Source organism: Trichechus manatus, unplaced genomic scaffold (genome assembly GCF_000243295.1).
Source record: "Trichechus manatus latirostris isolate Lorelei unplaced genomic scaffold, TriManLat1.0 scaffold00208, whole genome shotgun sequence".
Lineage (NCBI taxonomy): Eukaryota > Metazoa > Chordata > Mammalia > Sirenia > Trichechidae > Trichechus > Trichechus manatus.
This window is the reverse complement of record NW_004444144.1, coordinates 889,597-897,745: the sequence shown is the minus strand read 5'-3', so window position 1 is coordinate 897,745 and position 8,149 is coordinate 889,597. Positions and strand designations below refer to the sequence as shown.

The 8,149-nt window shown below is 49.8% G+C and overlaps 1 protein-coding gene across 1 annotated transcript in view; it reads right to left on the bottom strand.

The window, feature by feature from the left end:
* REEP1 (receptor accessory protein 1) overlaps nt 1-8,149 on the bottom strand; it is a 152,794-nt gene that overhangs the window by 67,574 nt on the left and 77,071 nt on the right. Inside the window, exon 2 of the mRNA XM_004388233.2 lies at nt 511-583. The gene's annotated coding sequence lies outside the window, so the exon portion shown is untranslated. The remainder of the gene's footprint in view (nt 1-510; nt 584-8,149) is intronic.

Below are 8,149 nucleotides of genomic sequence, written 5' to 3'. Positions count from 1 at the left end.
AATAGGGCTTCAATCATGGAGTATTCAGTCCTAGAACTGGAATGGAGTTGTGCCCAGATCACAGAGCCAGGACCTGAACCCAGACCTGCGGGACTCTAGGACGTGTGTTCTTCCCCTCTGTGCCAGACAGTCTCCCAGGAATGATACCTGAAAGATGCTTTATGGTCTACAGAGGGTTTTCCAAACAAGGAAACTGAGGCTCAGAGAGGTGGAGTCACTCGCCCAAAGGCTATCAGGTGGCATATGGCAGAGCTGGGGGCCTCCCGATTCCAGACGCCATCTCCTCTCCCTACCTTCCTGCTTTCCTCACTTCAACACTCCAGTTCTAAAGATAAGCGAGAGGATTCCAGCGGCACAGCAGGTAAGCACAGTGAGAAGACTCACGAACGGACTTCTTGCCCTGACACTGAGGCCCACACGCAGGAGGACAGCCACCTTCCTCCCCGCACTGCACGCCCTCACCCCACCCCACCACCACCATGCTCCTCTCAAAAAACCAGTGTCACTTACATATTCTTTAATGTCCTTTGATTTCACAGCCTTGTAGGAATAATACGCAGGGTAGAGGGTGCCAAATATAAGCCTGGAGGGAAGCGAGAGAGAGAGAGAGAGAAAAAGAGAAATGTGATTTTCAGGCTTCCTATTTGATGGGAAATGTCTGTCTTGATGCCAGGAGCATTTCTCCAATTTACAGAAAATGCTGCTGTGGGTCTGATTTATTAACATAAACACCCTGAGGGTTTTCTGCTCACGGCTCAAGTGTGCTTGGGAACCTCCACCTCCTGTTACAACTCCACACACGCCTTCCTTCAGTCTGTGGCTTGGCAACGCAGAAGGCTGGTTTAGGGTCACAGAAGCAAAAAAATGAGGGGTGGGCAGCCAAGACCCCTGAAGTTAAAGGTCAGCTTTCTTCTCCTGCTGCTAATCCCCATCTGATGCTCTCTAAAGCTGCCCCACACCTTGGGCTTCCTTCCGTCTCCTTTTTCCCTCAGTATTCCTCCAGATTTCCCTCTCTGAGCTCAGACGTGATCTCATCATCCTGCAGCCAGAACACCCACTTGCCATTGCGTCGATTCTGACTCATGGTGAACCCACATGTTACAGAGTAGAACTGCCCCGCGAGGTTTTCTTGGCTGTAATCTTTACAGAAGCAGATCACCAGGCCTTTCCTCCTCTGTGCTACTAGGTGGGTTCAAACTGCCAGCCTTTAAGTTAGTAGCTAATGGCAAACTGATTGAGCCACCCAGGGACATTCTGCATCAGAATAAGCTTTTCTAATTACAAATCCAACCAGGCCAACCCCTCTACCTGCCACCCCCCCGCCCCACCAAGCCGCATTAACTTGCTTCTCATTGCTCTTACAATGGAGAAGCAGAATTAATGACGCCAGCCCCGAGTGATTGTCAGGCAGCAGTTGTTACTGGTCCTTGTCCAGGGCTGCACTGGGTCACTGAATACCCTGACTCTCAGCCCTGCCGCCAAGGGCCTGCAAGGACCTGCCCTCATTTCTCCCACTTGCCCCCCTCCACCCACAAAGCTGTTTCCTGCTTCTGGAATCTTCCCTCCCCTTTGTCTGGTTAATATCTGTTCATCCATCAGATCCCAGCTCCATCATCACTTCCTCATGGAAGACTTCCCTGACCTCTCCAATTAGGTCAAATCTCCCCACTATACTCTCATAGCACAATGTGCATAACATCAGGGTTGTTGTTTGCTATTATTTGTGTGCTTCTTCGATTAAAGGCAAGTCTGCCTCATTGGACTGTAAGCACCCTGAGGGGCAGAGAAGGGGTCTGGTTTGCTCAACCCTGTGTCCCCGGCACCTACCACACAGTAAGTTCCCTGGGTAGCTCAAGCTGGGAAGTCCTGGACAACTAGCCCAAAGGTTGGCATTTGAAACACACGTCCCCCACCCCTACAAAAACAAATATACATAACAAAACATTTGCCAATTCAACAATTTTTACACATGTAATTCAGTGACACTGATTACCTTCTTCATGTTGTACAACCAATTAGCACCATCCTTTTAAGATTATTCCACCGCCATTAACCAGCTCTCAGTCATTATTTGTAAATGAATGAATTGGCAGAATGTCAGAGCTGGAGGATTTAATCCTTTCATCTGACTGATGAGGTCACCCAGGTGCAAGCAGATCCACGCGGTTGGGTATGGGAGCCACCCTGGCTCAGGGCTCCATGCTCCGCAGGAGCCAGCTCTCCTGTAACAAACCCCCAGACAGCGCTTCCAGGGTCCCTGCAAGGAGTCAGCCTTGCACCCCACACCCAGGGAAGCTCAGAACCATGGCTCCCTCATTAGCATTTAGAAGTCTTAGGTAGCACTCCCAGGCCCGATGCAATTATCCATTAGGGGTCAGCCTGACCATGAGCCATGTGCTGGGTAACACGCTGACATCCACATTCATCAAGTCTCCAGGGTAAAACAGAACTTTAACTTAACCGAGTCAGTTTCTGATGCTGAAGGAGAAAGGGTTTTGTTAACTTGACGCACACAAGCCTTGCCCTAAGCGCGTACAGGCATCCTTTCACTTTATCCCCAGACAGACTTAGTAAAGGAAACTCCCTGACAGATAAAGACACCAGGGCACAGAGCTGTTAGCCACGTTCTATCTGAGGTTCCGGAATCATTAAGGATGAAGCGTAGGCTGGACTCAGCCTGGTCTGCCTGCCTCCAAGCCAGGCCCACTGCCTTGGCGAGCAAGGCCAATCCTCTGGGGAGGTGTGAATTGTCATCTGTGAGGAGTAAGAGAAGCCAGCAAGGGAGACAAAAGAGTAGTCTGAAAGGAAGAAAAACAAAACTAGGACTGTGGGTAGGAGGGAAGAGATTGAAGCCGACAGGCAACAGTGCCAAAGGCATGGGGCAGGTCAAGGAGGATGAGGCCTGAGGAGGCAGCGGGGTCTGCAGGTGGTCAGGGCCACCCAACTATTCCACGCCGCATCTCTGCCTGCCAAACTCCTAAGTGTTCTCCAGATATGAGGGGAAGTCCTACTTCCCCCGTGAGGCCTTTCCTGACCTCCCCACCCCACAAGAAGGAGGTTTCTCTCCTCATTCTACACTGCCACAACTGCCTGTACCTCCCCCTTTCTTAGCCCTTATGCTGGAGTCCCGGGGTGACACAGATGGACTGCTAGACAAAAGGCTGGCAGTTTGAACGCACCCAGAGGTGCCTCGGAAGACAGGCCCGGCGATCTGTTTCCGAAAGCTCACAGCCGTGAAAACCCTATGGAACAGTTCTACTCTGCACACACGGGGTCGCTATGAGTCGGGATCAACTGGTCAGCAGCTAACAACCCTAACAGCCCCATGCTGTGGATCACACTTGCAAGGGTTTGTCTAATGTCTGCCTCTCCCACAAGATTACCTGGTCCACAAAGCCAAGACGGCATCCATCTCGTTCACCACTGCATCCCCTGTGCCCAGCACAGCAGTAGGTGTCCTGTAAGTCTGTGCTCATTTTGTGAGGTTTCAGAGAGTGGTGCAGCAAAAGCCAGAAGGATCCAGGGGACACTCGTGACCTTGGGACTCTGGGCTCAGCAGCGAGGTGGGTGCCAGACAGCGCTGGGCTGATTCAGCAAAGCCTTGGGCATGACGCCACCAACTCCGGGGAAATAAATAAGCGGCTGCTTTGGCTCAGATGCCCTGGTGAGTATCCACACCTGCCAGGGCACTTTCCAGCCCCGCCCTGAGGCGGGGTGGGAGCGGCAGGAGAGATACAGGTGGACAGCATACCACAACCCAACAGCTGATGGGTGTGCACCTCTGCACTCAGTCAGCAGTGACCCTGACGGTCACAGAGCTGGGGCGCCTTGAGGGGCACAGGGCACAGAGCCCTGCACTAAGCCAGCGTGATTTTACTGACATCAGCTGGTTTCCGGCACCCCCTGCCCAGCCCCCACATTGACAGCATAGGGGCCCATCAAGGACCAGTTTGCTTCTCAGCCTCTCAAAGTCTATAACCCTCTATCTCATAGAGCTTCTTAGCATTTCACTGCCAGGGAAGGGGAGGGAGATTAAAGTGACCAGCTCTCCTTAATCTGTTTATTCTACAGGAAAGAGAGAACGAATGGAGCAGGTCCACGCCAAAGGGGCTTTGGTGCTTACCTCCACTCATACCAAGGGGCCCCGGAGCCTCGAGTGCAAGCCCCCTTGTGCAGACCTGCTATATTGGCTCCAGTTACCTCCTTCCTGGAGCCCTGGGGGCACAGTGGTTAAGGGCTCAGCTGCTAACCAAAAGGTCAGTAGTTCAACTCCACCAGCTGCTCTTTGGAAACCCTGTAGGGCAGTTCTACTCTGTCATGTAGGGTCACTATGAGTCGGGAATCAACTCTACGGCAACGGGTTACCTCCTTCCTTTCTAGCCTCCGGCTCATACAACCAGCAGCCGTCTCCCAATAAGCCTGCCTGCCCGCACTGTGACTGCCTGGCAACCGTTTCTTCAGCCTGAATCTTGGTGTACGCTCTTCTGCCAAACCCGCAACCTTTTTTTTTTTTCCTTATAAAGTCCCACTATCCTTTAAGACTCATCTCAAAAAGCCACTTCTGTGAAGTCATTGGTTACTTCTCCCTGAGAATTTTCTGGATACTCTTTAAGTCTATTACAGCACTTATGTGGTAGCAGTAATAATAAAAAATTAAAACTAATATTAATATTACTGAGTGCTCGGGAGTGCAGGACTGTCTTACTGGCAGTATGCACTCTATCGCCTAATCCTCTCCACACCCACATGGCACAGGCGCTCATCGTACCCTGTGGCACAGACGAAGACATTGAGGCTTAGTGGCATCACTCACTTGCCCAAGGAGATACAACAACCAGGAACAGGGTGGAGTGTGGACCCAGCAACCCAGACAATACGGCCTGCCTTCTTTCTTCTCACAGACTGTCTGCGCTGGCTTTGGGCCTGTCTCCCCACCCAGACCACAGAGTCCCTGGGTGATTCGGGCTGTCCCAAATGCCTAGCACAGGCCCTGCCCACGTGGGTGCTTGGACAATGTCTGTAGAATCAATAAACGATCAAACAATTGCAATCTCTCTCCCAGGAACTTAACCTACTTTATAGAAGCACTTAATTCTCTGTACAAGGTCAAGAAGCAGGTAGTAAAACAGTTAGCAGTTGCGGTCAAGTAGATCCTGACTCATGGTGGCCCCACGTGTGTCACAGTAGAAGTGTGTGCTCCAAAGAGTTTTCAATGACTGATTTTTCACAAGTAGATTGCCAGGTCTTTCTTACAAAGCACCTTTGGGTGGATTAAACCTCTAACCTTTCAGTTAGCAGCTGAGCGCATTAACTGTTTACACCACCCAAGTACTCTGGTAAAATATTTAGGGTTTAAAGCCACTTAGAAGTCCCTGGGTGGTGCAGATAACATGCTCAGCTGCTAACCAAAAGGTTGGAGGTTCGAGTCTACCCAGAGTTACCTCGGAAGAAAGGCTTGGCGATCTACTTCCTAGAAATCAGCCATTGAAAACCCTGTGGTGCACAGTTCTACTCTGACACGCATGGGGTCTTCATGAGTAGGAACTGACTTGGTGGCAGCTGGTTTAAAGCTACATAAGTGCTCAAGGTCAGCTCAAGCAGAAGGAAGGTGGAAGGCGTGAGGACCATGCTCCAGGGAGGAGAGCCAGCTCTGTATTAACACCTCCCCTCAGCTATCTGTAACAGAGCCTCAGAGCTGCACCTTGCAGCCTCCCTTCTCCCTGTCATTCACTTCTACCCTGAAGGCCCGCACTCCTAATTTACTGGCTCCATTTATCTGTTCTATCATTCTGACTCACTGCTTGTCAAGTCTCGCATCCACGGTCAGGGCCTCCATCCAGGTCTCCTCCCTCACCTCCTACACAGCTGCAGCACCGCAGGGACCATGACTCTCATGAGGATAGTAGGCTCGAATGCAGTGCCTCTCAGCCAGGGAAGATTTCATTTCCCAGGGACATCTGGGCACAGTCTGGAAACATTTGTGGCTTCACAGCTGAGAGAGTGCTACTGGCGTCTAGTGAGTACAGGCCAGGGATGCTGCTGTGTAGTATGTTTACACTACATCATTAGGACAGCCCCAACAACAAAAAATCAGCCAGTCCAAAATGTCAACAGTGTTTCCATAAAATGAATAAAGCTGACCTGGGCATCAGCCTCTAAGAGCTGAGAAAGCCAGTACCTTCCTGATGCCTCTCCATGTGATGAAGTAATGATGCACAGAAACTGTAATTTAAGGTAAATGCACCTCTAAAAACACCCATTGCTGTCGAGCTGATTCCGACTCATGGCGACCCCATGTGTTACACAGCAAAACTGCTCCATACGGTTTTCTTGGTTGTGATCTTAACAGAAGCAGATTGCCAGGCCTTTCTTCCATGGTATCACTGGGTGGGTTTGCACCACCAACCTTTACGGTACTTGTTACCTTTAGGGTATTTCTTAGGTGCGGTCGAGTTGATTTTTGACTCAGAGTGACCCTGTGTGACAGAGCAGAATTGCCCTATAGGGTTTCTTGGCTGTAATCTTTATGGAAGCAGATCTCCAGGTATTTCTTCCATGGAGCTGCTGGGTGAGTTCGAATTGCCAATCTTTTGGTTAGCAACTGAGCTCTCTTTTATTTATTTATTTATTTTATTGTGCTTTAGGTGAAAGTTGACAGAGCAAATGAGTTTCCCATTAGATAGTCTGTATATAAAGTGTTTCATGACACTGGCTGCATTCCCCACAATGTGTTAGCACTCTCCCCATTTCCGCCCTGGGTTCCCTGTTTCCTTTCATCTGGATTTTCTACCCCTTCCTGCCATCTCATCTTTGTTTTTGGGCAACTGTTGTCCTTTTGATCTCGTATAATGAATTGTTCTAAGGAACACATTTCTCTCGGGTGTTATTGTTTATTTTATGGGCCTGTCTATTGTTTGGCTGAAAGATGGTCTCTGGGAATGCCTTCAATTCTAGGTCAGAAGGGTGTCTTAGGGCCATAGTCTCAGGGCTTCCTCCAGTCTCTGTCAGACCAGTAAATCTGGTCTTTTTTGCGAATTTGTTGTTTTTTGTTCTGTTTTTCTCCCGCTTTGTCCAGGACCCTCTGTTGTGAACCCAGTTAGAGGGGTCGGTAGTGGTAGCCAGTTCTTCTGGTCTTGGGATTGTAAAGGCTGTGGTTCATGTGGTCCATTAGTCCTTCGGACTAATTGCTCCCTTGCGTCTTTGGTTTTCTTCACTCTCTTTTGCTTTAGACTCAAAGAGACCAATAGTGTATCTTAGATGACCGCTCGCAAGCTTTTAAGACCCCAGATGCTACTCATCAAAGTAAGATGTAGAACGCTGTCTTTATGCACCATGTTGTGCCAATTGACATAGATGTCCCCCGAGTCCGTGGTCCTTCACCTTTAAGCCTAGGAACGTTGTCCCGTGAGGTGTTTGGTTATGTCTAAGAAGTTTCCATGACTGTGCCCCTTGTGTACTCTATTGTCTATATTAATGTACAAACAGCACCTACAATCATGTGTGTAGAAATATCCACAACCAAACCTGTATCTGCAGGTGGGTGTGCTCCCTTACACCCTCCCACACCTCTTTAGCGCACCTGTCTACCTATGTATCCACTTGTAAATTGCTGTTTGTTAATACTATTGTTGCAGGACTATCGATGTTCCAGTAATTACCGTAGTTGCCCTTTATTCTCGCGCTCCTCTCAGTGTCCTCCTTTGCCTTGGTCATGAGCAACCGAGCTCTTAACCACTGTGCCGCCAGAGCTCCTTTTTACATTAGTAGTCCAGTGCAAACCATTTGCACCCCTCAGCCCTGAAAGACCTGTCCCAAATACACTTGGGCCTGCAGTCTAAGTGCACTGAGAGAGCCTGATCGTTACCAAACTGCCTCAGAGGGGCGTCCCTACCCACAATAGTTATCAGAGAAGCTTAACCTGGGCACAGAGCTGCTCAGCCTGGCACACCACTCAGGGTTCCCATGGCACAGCAAACCACCTGTGCTTTAGTTGCCATGGGCCCAACCCTTGGGCCTCTGCTTACCCAGTGCGACCTTCTAATGGGCTAGAGGGAGAAGATATGAAAACAGCAGTCTTAGCTCACTGCATGTTTTGGCTCCTTAGGAATTATGTCTCCATGATTTAAAAGCTCTGATTTATTTATTGCCA